Raw genomic sequence first — 14572 nt, forward strand, 5'->3', positions numbered from 1 at the left:
TTTTATATTCTCAGATATAAAATATTGGAAATACTAACCATATTCTAGACAATACATTTAAGTATACTTAAGAACTTTTGCTCATCAAAATCACACTATAAAGAAAGTAAAAGAAATGGCATATACTAAGAATTAAGATTTGGAATGCATGTAAGTGATTTTTAAAAGAGTAACTCTAGTCTCCAGCATAAATGAAAAACTTCTATATATCAGTATCATAGAGACAACTCATTAGAAAAATATTAGAAGTCTTTAAGCAGATATTTCACCAAAAGTAATATCTATATAACCAAAGACTACTAATGGGATCTCAAGTTCTTTTAGTAATAAAGGAAATACCAATAGTAACAATGAGATATCATTCCACAACTAACATTTTGGAAAACTTAAGCATCTGATTGGTTCCAATTATTCGTGAGGATTTTAAGTAATGGAACCCTCCTGCATTGCTAGTTAGAAATTAAGTTACTATAATCACTTTTATGTATAGATTTTCATTACTTAACATATACACACTTTTTATACAGCATTTCAATTAACAATAATATATCCCCGAGAAACTCATACATACAAACTCTTGCATAGATCTCCAATATTTTAATCTTAGCCTGGCTTACCATGAGATTTATTTAAAATTATTTTATTTTACTATTTTAAATTTGTTATATATTATATGTATTTATATTTTTTAAAATGTATATCATGTTATATAAATTTTTGTTATTTAACAATATTAGGGGAAATGATAGATTCTGACTTAATAAAATTTATAATATAAAGATACATTTCACTGCTAAACTCCATGCAAATAAATTTGAAAATCTGGATTAAAAAGAATAATTTACTTGAAATTACCTCAACTGCCTCCAGAAAAGCTGAAATTCTGTGCAAATTGCTTAGAATAATTAAAGAAACTTAATTTCTTCAAAGAAAACACCAGGCCCAGATTAGAATGGTGGAACTTTTTCATCTTAGAAAACCTGTTGGTATTATTCGCAATATCAGTAAATCAGAGGAGAAATTAAGATGATCAGCTATGTAAGTAACTATCAAATGCACTTGATAAAATAAAACAGCTATGCCTGGGGAGGGCAAAGAAGAAACAGATGGGTATTTCCTTCCATTAAAATGCAGACATTAACCCAAAGTTAAAAAAAGCAAAAGGATATCCACAAGAAATATTTATATTATTGTGTTTTTAAAAAATGAAAGAAAAAATACCCATTAAAGAATATTTTTTCATGATATCTGGAAATCACTGTACTAGTCAATGTAATTAATAAGAAAAAAATAAGGTGAATATAAATATGAACAAAGGAAATACATTTTTTTCTTTGGCAAAGTATATGATTGAATGCATAGGATTATGTTATTTTATACATCAACTAGGAGGATCTTCTAAAATACAGAAATTAATCAACTTTATAATACAAACCAGAACTAGTTAGAATTTATAAACCAATAAAAAAGTCCATATATAATAGTCCCTAGAATTAAATACAACAAAATAAAATTAAAAATCTAGGAAAATAACAAATATAGTAAATATCTATGAAAAATAAATAAGCAGTTAATGTTACTGAGAGTCCCAAAAAGACCACTGAGCAAAGAGAAAGTTTTATAACATTCCTGTATAGGAAGACCCAGCTTCATAAATATTTAAAATCTGCTCAAGTTAATTTATAAATCTACTTGATCCAAAATAAATATCAAAGAGATTTTTTTGGGAGAATTAGATCAATGGTAGTATTATTTTGTAATAAAAGCCATTATGATTTTGAGGGGGAACTATGCACAATATATATTTAAATATTATTATAAAGTTTAAAGTTTAAAGCTAAAATAGTTAAAATGTCACTTAGTATATGCATAAACAGATCAGTGCAACAGAATGAAAAGTCCAGAGATAAGCTGGAATATATCATAGAACCAGAATATGACAACATAACATACTAGATAATTTGGTAAATCCATGTTATTTTATAAAACATTTATACAACTTGGAAACTATCTTTAAAATGTAAAAATGGAGTGATAAAATTTAAAAGACAAAAATCAATTCATATTGGAATATATACTGAACCTTAGTAGGGAATCCATACTAGTATTAGAAAAATAATGATATATAGAGTAACTGAACGATCTCAAGCTGAGGATGGTCTATTTAATATGACATTAACCTCAAAACAATACATTAGAAAATTAGAAGATTTCTAAGTTGAGTTCACGATAATGAAAAAATACATGATAAAAGGCAACTTAAAAAATAAAACACAGTGGCAGCCTGGGTGGCTCAGCGGTTTAGTGCCTGCCTTCAGCCCAAGGCATGATCCTGGAGTCCCAGGATTGAGTCCCACGTCCGGCTCCTTGCGTGGAGCTTGCTTCTCCCTCCTCCTGTGTCTCTGCCTCTCTCTCTCTCTATGTCTATCATAAATAAATAAACAAATAAACAAACAAATAAATAAATAAATCTTTAAAAAAAAGAAAAGAAAATGTGTAAAGGAATAATTTTGTTTTGCTTTGTTTTACTTCCTTCTTTTAGCCTAAACTTCCTTTTGTATTCATTAATATACTCATCAAGTTGGCCACCAAGTGTACCTTTGCTTGGACTCCTTCAAAGTGGCCAAAAGCTCAACACCAGGTGCCTACTTATCTTTGAGTCCCTCAAAATTTAATGCATTTGAGCATCAGTGTTTATTTAGAGTCAGATACAATGCTCCCTTGGTAGCCCAAAGATTTAATTGGAATCAGTCTCTGTAGTTGAAAGAATCATGACTCTCTCTTTTGAGCCTTTTTAAGATCAAAGTGTCACTGGCCCTGCTTTGAAGCTCAATGCTTAAAGACCTCACTATCAATTAAAAGATTCTCTCTCCAAACCCACTAGAGCCCTGAATTATGTCCTTGAAGCATACATCTAAGGAGATTCCTAAGACTTACAGATTTAGTGTTCTAAAATAGCCACTCTTTCTAGCAGAATCCTTTCCCCTCTCTCTCCACTAGCAAATTGGAAAAAAATCCTCCTGATACTCAGAGTTCTCAGAAACCTTAAAAAGAAAATCAACATTTTTGTGCTGGATAGAATGTCCTGCAATTGTGATTCAAGCCTTTATCCTTCTAGGATCTTGGTCATCATGATCTGTGTCTCTTATCTCCTCTCTCTATCTTTTTTTCACAAATATAATTTTTTCACATATTGTGTGATATCAGTATCAGCAATGAAGACTATGCTGGAGAATAAATACAGAAGCAAGTTATAATGTTTACTCCTAATGCAAGAAGAAAAGAACAAAATATCAAATTCATGGTTTCATGCACATGGATTTGTATATTTTTAAAATGCCCCATGAAATTTGTATTAAAATGAAGCTAGTTAATAGTTTTTCCTTGTTTTTATTTATTTATTTATTTATTTATTTATTTATTTATTTTAATTTATTTATGATAGTCACACAGAGAGAGAGAGAGAGAGGCAGAGACACAGGCAGAGGGAGAAGCAGGCTCCATGCACCGGGAGCCTGACGTGGGATTCGATCCCGGGTCTCCAGGATCGCGCCCTGGGCCAAAGGCAGGCGCCAAACCGCTGCGCCACCCAGGGATCCCCTAGTTTTTCCTTGTTATGTGGTGGTCCAATTTGGTGTTCTCTCATGGTTATGTCATGTGGGCCCTTCACATAAAATAACATACCCAACAGATTGCTAATTGAGGACCCAGTTCAATAATTACAAAGAGCAGTAAAACGTGCAAAAAAAATTAAAAAGCAGATTCTGTCCTTGGGAATTGTGAGATGACTGAGCTCATTTGCTTCTATTGTTAAACTAAACTGTCTTACCTTGACAAATTAAGCTGGGACTAACAGATACTATGTGATCAGTGGGATTGAAATGAGTGACATCCAATCACATCATGCATTATTATATGCACATTTTAATAAGATGAAGAATGGCCTTGCAACACAGGCAAGACACAAGAAATCATTTTCCCCCCAAAATTGTCAATATTTTGGGGAGAGAGCATATTAAGGAGCTGAAATATCAACTCTGCTCTGCTTACATAAAGGAGCCAGTTCACCTCATCAATGATACCATGTGGTAGCTTTACTGTTACACACACTAAGCCCCACTGACAGAAGAACGCAAATTATCTAAAGGTGAAGAAATCCCTTTTTCCCAAGACATTTCAGCAACCTGAACCAAAGTAAAGATACTATTTAATTTTTTACATACATATGATTATTGAGTGCTTTTGCCTCCAAAAACCTGTGGAGCAATCTCTCATTTACAGGGAGAGAGAGAGAGTATTCACCATATTTTTCTAGAAATGATTAAAGAAATTCATAAATCATACTTTCCATTGTACATTTCTTCCATCAATTAGTACATATTTGACCTAAAAGATGATCAGAATTTAGACAGTTAAGTAAGTTCAACTAGGAAACACTGCTTTGATTTTTTCTCAAAGCAGTTACACATCAATAGCCAAAATACCTTTGTTTCTTTTCTTCATTCCTCAAAGTCAGACAATGTGTCAATGGTATAAGATTGCTTCAGTCTGCTAAATTTTATAATAAAAGAAATCAATTTTCCTGTGGAGAGAGTATTACAATGGAGTAAACTAAAATTAAATGTTTTCTGACTTTTGCCATCTTATGCTGACAAAAATTCTCATGTCATTATTTCCAGTTACTTACAGTCCTAGTATTAAAGTCATATATTTTATCTATAAAGAATCAGTCTCCCTCCCCAGTTGCTTTGTTGGGGTTTTAAAACCAGGTCTAACAAGTAAACATAGAAAAGTATGAAATAAAATTCCATTAATTAGAAGGAAATCGGTATGAAAGGTCTAGAAATTACAGATGGTTAAGATGTCTGATTGAATTCCCAGGTGATGCAAATTGGCTGCAGATAGTGAGAAAACTGGTCCAGGACTTAGAGTTCACACCATTTTTTGTTTTTATTTTTATGTTTTAATGTCCACTTACCAAATTTTAATTTTGACAGTAAAAGTCCTCTCATATGAACTAAACTTATGCATTTCTAAGTTTCATAAAATCATTTTTTATGATTACATAAAAACTATACTGGGAATTATCATCACCTGGTGATTTGATGCTGTTTATATTTCTTCAACAAATTAATTTAGTTATAGCCAATCATTTGCTTCTGAGAGCAAGAATTAGAAATTCAACCTGGCATTGAGCTAATCCATTAAGATTTGACAATAAAAATGCTTTTGGAAGGGTACTAGTATCCCTAAGAATAACCAAAAGGAAAATAGCCTATGCTAAACATGAGGCTTAAAAATTATTAAATATAATTAGCACAATATTTAAACAAAAATGTTAATAACAAATCACAACCTAAGATTAAGAAGGTATGCATTGATTAAAACAGCTTTTATCTGAACCTGACCCACAACAGATGAAGCTAAACTGAGAAAGTTCCTAAATTTGTCAAGTTTCTATCAATGTGTATATTTGAATAAAAACTGAAAAATTCAGTCAAGAGTCTCAAAGCTTTACATCATCAACTCTAATGCTAGCATAAAACAAAACAGAATAAATAGAGTATTTAGTTAAAAATTTGGACTCTGAATTTGACACCTAGGGTTTATATACTGGTTTCACTACTTACTAACTATATGTGAACTTGAGAATATTATTATTATTATTATTATTATTATTATTATTACTTTTAAAGATTTTATTTATTTATTCATGAGAGACACAGAGAGAGAGAGAGAGAGAGGCAGAGGGAGAAGCAGGATCCATGTAGGGAGCCCCATGTGGGATCCGATCTGGGCACTCAAGAATCATGCCCTGAGCCAAAGGCAGACACTCAACCACTGAGCCACCCAGGCATCCCAAGAATATTATTTAAATGCATAGTGGCCTGGTTTCCTCAATTTTGAAATAGATTGTATCAGTCAGAGCCTTTGTTGCACAGAACACAACCAACTCTATAATTAGCTAAAACAGAAAGGTATTTATTAAAGCAGAGAATTTATTAAGGTAAGTATTTATTAAGGCAAACTTTTCTCTCTGAGCCATGATTAAATATTTTAGACCTTGTTACCAGATGGTCTCTGTTGAAAACACTCAAGCCTTACAATTTAGCAAAAACAGCCATAGATAATGTATAAATAAATAGGTGTGATTCTGTTCCAATAAATCTTTATTTACAAAAACAGGCAATGCCAACCTCTGTCTTCAAAAAATACTATGTATTTCAGACTCTTAAATACTATGTATTTCAGAGATACAGATGCAGAACCAGAGATATAAAACCAATTTTAATGGCAAAAACTCTAGGCCACTGATTTCACATACAAGATCCTACCACCACTGCCCCCAGAAAACACAGCTTGCAGTATTAGACAATGAGCACACACAGGACACTATTATTAGGAGCTTATCACTCTTATGCAATATTTTCATTGTCCTCAACCTCTTTGACAGCAAAACGGGGTCAACTGAACACCTCTTACTTCATATTACCCTCTCTTATCACTGCATCTAATTGGAGAAAAGTAAGTCATAAGATATAATAAAGGCTAGAAAACCAGTTTTTAGCTTCTATCTTGGGAAATTATGATTCATTATAGGAAGATTACCAAAATACAGAAAAGGTATTTAAGATACATGGTGGCCAAAAAGGGACAAATATAAATCACATAGAAAGATATGAAAAGGGCAGCCCCGGTGGTGCAGCAGTTTGGCGCCGCCTGCAGAGGATCCTGAAGACCGGGAATCGAGTCCCACGTTGGGCTCCCTGCATGGAGCCTGCTTCTCCTTCTGCCTGTGTCTCTGCCTCTCTCTGTCTCTCTCTCTCTGTGTTGCTCATGAATAAATAAATAAAATCTTTAAAAAAAATTAAAGAAAGAAAAATATGAAAAGAATGCACACCACATGATAATGTTCATGATAATTAAACATAATATACATATATCACTCAAATCATTGTCTGGCATCATTTATTTCAAATTGGAGGACTCCTTTAGCATTTGTTATAAGGCAAGTCTAATGGTAGTGAATTCTCTAAGCTTTTGTTTATCTGGGAAAGACTTTATGTCTCCATTTTTGAAGGAAAGTTTTTCTAGGCATAATAATTCCTGGATAGGAGTTTTCTGTCTGTTTTTTCTTTCAGGACTTTGAATATATCATCACACATTTTTCTGGGATACTGGTTTCTACTGAAAAATTTTATGGGCCCTGTATGTGACGATTCATTTTTCTATTAGTACTTTCAAAATTCTATCTTTGACTTTTTTTAAAAGATTTTATTTATTTATTCATGAGAGACACAGAATTAGAGAGGCAGAGACATAGGCGGAGGGAGAAGCAGGCCCCATGTAGGAAGCCTGATGTGGGGCACGATCCCAGGACTCCAGGATAATGCCCTGGGCCAAAGGCAAAGGCGCTCACCACATCCCAGTATCTTTGACTTTTGATAATTAAATTACAATGTGTCTCAGTGTGGATTTCTTTGAGTTCATTTTATTTGATGTTGAAACTCATTGGTATAGATAAATGGAGAACATTGCATAACTGTAATGGTAGTGGGTAGGTCACTTTATTCTGACATAAAAGTTAAAAGACAAAAGTATTAAAAATAGCTATAACTGAAATATGTTAAAAGACATACAATAGGGCAGCCCTGGTGGCCCAGCGGTTTAGTGCTGCCTTCAGCCCGGGGTGTTATCCTGGAGACCCGGGATTGAGTCCCGCGTTGGGCTACCTGCATGGAGCCTGCTTCTCCCTCTGCCTGTGTCTCTACCTCTCTCTCTCTGTCTGTCATGAATAAATAAATAAAATCTAAAAAATAAAAATAAAAAGGACATACAATATGAATAGATGAAAATTATGGCAACAACAAGAGAGTATACATGGGAGGAAGAAGTTATAGAGTTGTTATCATTTTAAACAGACTTATAAGACTCTTAATGTAATTCCCAAGGTAAATATACCTATAGAAGTTACAAACACACAAAAAAGGGAACCAAAGGATACCAACACAAACAGCAAAATACAAAAGAAGACATCAAGAGAGAAAAAGACAAATAAAAGAAATATAAGATTAACAGGAAACAACATAAATGCAATAATAAATCTTTCTCTATCAATAATAGCTTTAAATGTAAATGATTTAAACTTCCTATTCAAAAGACATAGAGTGCCATTCATGACAATATGGATGGACCTAAAAGTATAATGCTAAGTGAGATAAGTCAGAGAAAGACAAATAAATGATTTCACTTATATGCAGAGATTACTTAAAAATAAATAAACAAACTTAAAAATTATATGTAAAATCTAAAACACAAAATGAACAACCAAACAAATAATAACAACAACAGAAGAAGAAATAGACTCATAAATACAGAGTACAAACTGAGGTTTGCCAGAGGGGAGGGCTGAGAGGATCGATGAAATATGTGAAAGGGATTAAGAGGTACAAATTTTCAACTGTAATATAAAGAAGTCACAGGGATGGAAAGTACAGCATAGATAATTTAGTCAATAATGTAATAATTCTGTATGATGACAGATGGTAACCACATTTGTATTTCACAATGTAAATAACTATCAAATCACTATGTTGTACCACTGAAACTAACATAATATTGTATGTCAAATATATTTCTAAAAATTATTGAAAAATATGTAAATAAATTTTAAAAGAGAATATTAAACCATAGCACAATTAAAAAATAAGACAAAAGGAATTGAGTAGAGTTGCATGCACTGACCTAGTAGATCTCCAGGATTTATTACAATGTGGAAAAAAATAAAATAAAATATGTATACTATGAAAAAAAACAGAGTGGCTGAACAGATTTTCTAAGACAAACTGTATGCTTTCTATAAAAACTCACTTTAGGTTTAAGGATACTCATAGGCTGAAAGTGAAGGGATAGTAAAATACATTCCATAAAAATGGTAACCAAAAAAGAGCAAGAGTAGTTTTATTGCTGTCCCACAAAAGAAACTTTAATTCAAAAATTGTTATGAGATAAAAAAGAACATTATATAATGATAAAAGGGTCAACTACCATGAAGATATAATGATTATAAATATATATGCACCCATCTGAGAACCTAAATATATAAAGCAAAAAATAATATAACTAAACATTAATAGAATTGAAAAAACATTAATGGAATTGAATTTACTTCTATTTGAATAGAAATGGAAAGCAATACAATAATGTTGGGTATTTCAATACCCAACTTTCAATAATGAATAAAACCTCAGATAGAAAATCAATAAGGAAACAGGACTTCAGAATATAGACAAAATGGACCTAAAGGACATATATAGAACATTCTACCCCACAGCAACAGAATAAATTCTTTTCAAGTGAACACTGATCTTTCTTCAGAATAAATCATGTTAGTTCACAAGACAAGTCTTAATAAGTTCAAGAATATCAATGCCATACCAACTATCTTTTCCAGCCATAATAAAATGAAACTAGAATTTGACATAAAAAAAGGAAAATTTACAGATAAATGAATTTTAAACAATATACTCCTGAACAAGCTTTGAGTCAAAGAAAAAATTGAAAAGGAAATTAGAAAGTACCTTGAAACAAATGAAAATGAAAACACAATATACCAAAACTTATGGGATGTACCAAAAGCAATACTAAGAGACAAGTTCATAACAATAAATGCCTACATTTAAATAAGAAGATCTCAAACAATCTAACTCAACATCATCAGGAGCTAGAAGGAGAACAAACTAAGTGGAAAGAAGAAAATAACAAAGATTAAAATAGAAATAAAGAAATAGAAAATAGAAAAAAGAAAAAAAAAACGAGTTTGATGGTTTAAAAAATAAAATTGACAAATCATTAAACTAAGGAAAAAGAGAAAAGACTCAAATAAAATCAGATCTGAAGGAAGAGACATTATAACTGCTGGCACGGGGAAAAACAAGAATCACAAAACACAATATTGAACAGTTATATACCAGAAAACTGTACAATACAGAAGAAATGGATAAACTCCAAGAAACATATAATATACTAAGACTACATTAGGAAGAAACAGAAAGTCTGAACGGACCCATAATTACTATGGAGATCAAATCCTCAATCAGGGATCCCTGGGTGGCACAGCGGTTTGGCGCCTGCCTTTGGCCCAGGGCGTGATCCTGGAGACCCGGGATTGAATCCCACATCAGGCTCCCGGTGCATGGAGCCTGCTTCTCCCTCTGCCTGTGTCTCTGCCTCTCTCTCTCTCTGTGACTATCATAAATAAAAAATAAAAAAAAAAAAAAAAAAAAAATCCTCAATCAAAAGTTTCCCTACAAAGAAAAGGATAGATGGTTTCACTGGTGAATTCTACTAAATATTTAAGGAAGATATTCTCAAGTGCTCAAATCAAATAAGAGGAAACACTTCCAAACTCATGAGATTACCATTATCCTGACACAAGAACAAGGACAACACAAGAAGAGAAACTGACAAACCAATAACCTGATTTATATATGCAAAAATCCTCTACAAATTACCAAACTGAATCCAAGAGCTCATTAAAAGGATCACATACCACATCTAAGTGGGATTTATTCTGAAAATGCAAGACTCTTTTACCATATGAAAATCAAGTAATGTGATACAACACAATAAAAGAACAAAAGATAAAAAATACATAATCATCCCAATACATAAAGAAGAAAAGCATCTGACATAATTCAATATCTTTTCTGGATAAAATTCTCAACAAACTAAGAATTGGAAGAATCTACCTCAACACAATAAAGTTCATACACTAAAAGCCTATATAGCAAACATTATACTCCATGGTGAAAAAAATTAAAATATGTCCCTCTAAGATCAGAAAAAAAGAATACCCACTCTAGCACTTTCTATTCAACAGTTTTTTGGCATTCCTAGCCATATTTGTCACCTAGATATATTAGGTGAGAAAAATTTTTAAAGGCATCAAAATCAGAAAGAAAGAAAAATAAAATTGTTCCTGTTTGCAGACAACAGGATCTTATACATAGAAAACCCCAAAGATTCCATTAAAAAGAAAGAAGAAGAAGAAGAAGAAGAAGAAGAAGAAGAAGAAGAAGAAGAAGAAGAGAAGGAAGAAAGAAAGAAGAAAGAAAGAAAAAAGAAAGAAAGAAAGAAAGAAAGAAAGAGAAAAGAAAAAAGAAAAGGAAAGAAAAGAAAAACAAAAAACAACCCTCTCAGAACTAATACATAAATCCAGTAAAATTGCAGGCTACAAAATCAAAAGCAAAAATCAGTTTCATTCCTATACACTAACAGCACAGTATCTGAAAAGGAATTAGGAAAACTATTTACAACAGTATCAAAAAGAATAAAAAGAATCAATTTAACTAAGGAAGTGAAAGACTTGTATACTAAGAACTACAAAACACTGATGAAATTAAATAATAATTAAATTAATTAATAATTAAAGTACACTGGAAAGGCAACCATGTGTTCATGGATAGATTTGATATTGTGAAAATATCCATATTCCCCAAAGTAATCTACAGATTCAATGCAATCCCTACCAAATTCCACTCGTATTTTTTTTTACAGAAATATAAAAAAAAATTCTATAATTCACATGGAACCACAAAAGACCACAAACAGCCAAATCAGTCCTGAGAAAAAAGAACAAAGTGAGAGGCATCACACTTCCTGTTTCAAAATGTATCACAAAATTACAATAATCAAAATAGTGTCATATTGCATAAAGATAGACTTACAGACCAACAGAATAGATAGACCAGAAATAAAACCATACATATATGGTTTGTCAAGGATATCAAGAAGACAATGGAGGAAAGGATAGTCTCTTCAATAATCAGAGAAGACTGGATATCCCCACGCAAAAGAATAAACTTGAACCCCTACCTTACACCAGTCATAAAAATTAACTTGAAATGGAGTAAAGATTTAAATGTAAGACCTGAAACCATAAGAAAGCACAGGCAAAAATTTCTTTGACACTGATCTTGACAATGATATTTTGGATATGATACCAAGAGCACAGACGACAAAAGCAAAAATAGACGAGTGAGAGCTACATTGCTAGATAATATTGACCTATCATCAGTCACACCATACACTTAAAAATTCATTAAAAGAGTGTCTCTCATATTAAGTATTATTACTATAATAAAATAAACTTTTTAAAAAAGTGTTTGGCCCTCTGTGCCTACTAATCATCAGATATTATTGCCTGGAATTCCAAACATGTCATGGTTCCATTTTTTGTTTTTTAAAAATTAGCAAAAAGAAACCAACATCTCATAGCACCTTTTTTTTTTTTTTTCTTTTTTGTAAAATTTAAGTAGAATCAACTAGATCTTCAAGCTGAATGCAGCCTGGACCAAATGTTCTCAGAAAATACTCTCTATCTTCTCCTCCTGACTCACATACAGTTTTCTCTAGCCCATGTAAAGAGAGATGAAAAAACTAGATATTAGACAATGGTACCTGTTGGGGCAGTTGGTTAAGTATCTGTCTTCAGCACAGGTCATGATCCCAGGGTCCTGGGATCAAACCCTGCATCGGGCTCTCTGCTCCACAAGAAGCCTGCTTTTCCCTCTCCTTCTGCTGCTCCCCCTGCTTGTGCTCTCTCTCTCTCTGTCAAATAAATAAATAAACAAATAAATAAATAAATAATAAATAAATAAAATCTGAAAGGAAGGGAGGAAGGAAGGGAGGAAGGAAGGAAGGAAGGAAGGAAGAAAGGAAGGAAGGAAGGAAGGAAGAAGAAAGAAAGAAAGAGAAAGAAACAGAAAGAAGAAAGAAAAAAGAAAGAAAGAAAGAAAGAAAGAAAGAAAGAAAGAAAGAAAGAAAGAAAGAAAGAAAGAAAATAGTACCTTTCGAAGATTTGAAGACAACTGAGAACTATGAAAATATTTATTTATTGCTAATTACTCTGCTTTCATCTTTTTCCTGACTACACAACTCTGTTGCAGACTATGCATTCAGAACCATTTTTCATCAAATTCAAAGGAATCAGGAATCAAGAAAAAGTAGTGGAAGTCCTGTTGGGAGAGCTGGAACTCTGTGTTATCCCAACCCTCTTCTTGGTATTTACGTTTTCCACATTTCTTTTGCCCTGCCATATGGTGCACTCCTTTTTTCTTGATTTTGGCTGTGTGTGTGGATTCCACCAGTCTTACTATAGCTTCTTGACTTTATGTTATTCCTCTGCTCAAAATCCTCCAAAGAATTTCACCTCACTCAAAGTAAAAGACAAAACCCTGGAATTAACCCATAGGGCCCTACCTGGTATTCCGAACAGATGTCAGCTCCTTCTACTTCTGCTGCATCATTTCACTGCAGTAGCCACGCTGGTCTGTTCACCATTCTCCAGCATCCAAGGCATTTTTGCTTCAGGGTCCTTTGCATTTTCAGCTTCTTACCTGCAGTGCTCTTCCCATATCACTAACCCATTTCCTTCAGAGATTTATTTAAATGTCACTTCACTTTCTTATACTACTTGTACTTTCATGCCCTTTTCCTTTCCTCTTTTTAACTCTTTAACCCTAATCATCTGTATCATTTCATTCCCTTCTTCCCAACTATCTAGAAAGCCCTACAAAAGTAGGGATTTTTGCTTGGTCCATTTCCCCTTGAATCCCCTGGAAATGTGCCTGGCATATGGTAGATCCTCAATAAGCATCTGCTGAGCACATTAATGACTACAAGAGTGCTTATCTTTCAGCGGCTGAACTTAATTCATTTTCTTGAGGACTGATGCTTTGCTCTCTTTCTGGCTTCTGAGTGGTCTTTAATTTAGCCATCTTTAATACAAGTCTCTGACCTGCCACTTTCATTAACTTTTCCACTCTTTGCTCCCACTAGTCTGTTGGGCCTCTGATAATATATGATCGGCTCAGAAAAAACAAACAAACTGGTATTTAATTGGAGGATCTATGGATAGAAAGATTTGTTCCCATCTCTTCATCATCATCCTTACCAATTTTTCACTTAATTATAGGCATAGTTCTGTTATTTAGGAAAGTCTAGATCTGAGAAGATGAGGTAAACTGAGAGGAATATATGGATTTAAATGCATTGACAATGATTTGTATATGTTATACCTCATAAATATATATGTATATATATATCATACTTCAATATTAAAAAGTGGTTTCAAGAGGAAACTGAGACTCAAGACTTTAACTTGTTGATTTCCATGCATCAAGTTCTGTGACAGAGATCATGTACGCTTTTCCCATACTACTGCATGGTCTCTCTTACAACAGAAATTAGATCTAAATCAAAATATCATGAATACTCACAAAAGCACAGACAATAGAATGAAAATGTGGTGGCAACTGGTTTTGCATCAATGAGAGAAAATTGAGCAAAATCATTATAGTGTTGCCTTTCTACCTTATTGTCAAGCCATTTTGTTTATTTTTAGAGATTTTATTTATTCATTCATGAGAGACACACAAAGAGAGGCAGAGACATAGGCACAGGGAGAAGCAGGCTCCCTGCAGGGAGCCCTATGTGGCAATTGCTCCCAGGACCCTGGGATCACACCCTGGGCCAATGGCAGATGCTCAACCACTAAGCCATGCAGGCC

At 33.0% G+C, this 14572-nt stretch overlaps 1 long non-coding RNA gene across 2 annotated transcripts in view; it reads right to left on the bottom strand.

Moving 5' to 3' along the window:
- The window catches only part of LOC140615598 (uncharacterized), a 33925-nt gene extending 20898 nt beyond the window's left edge, over window positions 1-13027 (bottom strand). The window contains exons 1-3 of one of the 2 annotated variants that reach the window (XR_012016095.1): window positions 12852-13027; window positions 12463-12612; window positions 6049-6856 (exon numbers count right to left, since the gene is read on the bottom strand). This is a non-coding gene — a long non-coding RNA (uncharacterized lncRNA). Of the gene's footprint in view, window positions 1-6048; window positions 6857-12462; window positions 12613-12851 lie in introns of those variants that run through there. The other variant, XR_012016094.1, reaches the window with a different exon arrangement.
- Window positions 13028-14572: the final 1545 nt, after the last annotated feature.

The sequence above is a fragment of the Canis lupus genome, chromosome 23 (genome assembly GCF_048164855.1).
Source record: "Canis lupus baileyi chromosome 23, mCanLup2.hap1, whole genome shotgun sequence".
Taxonomy (NCBI): domain Eukaryota; kingdom Metazoa; phylum Chordata; class Mammalia; order Carnivora; family Canidae; genus Canis; species Canis lupus.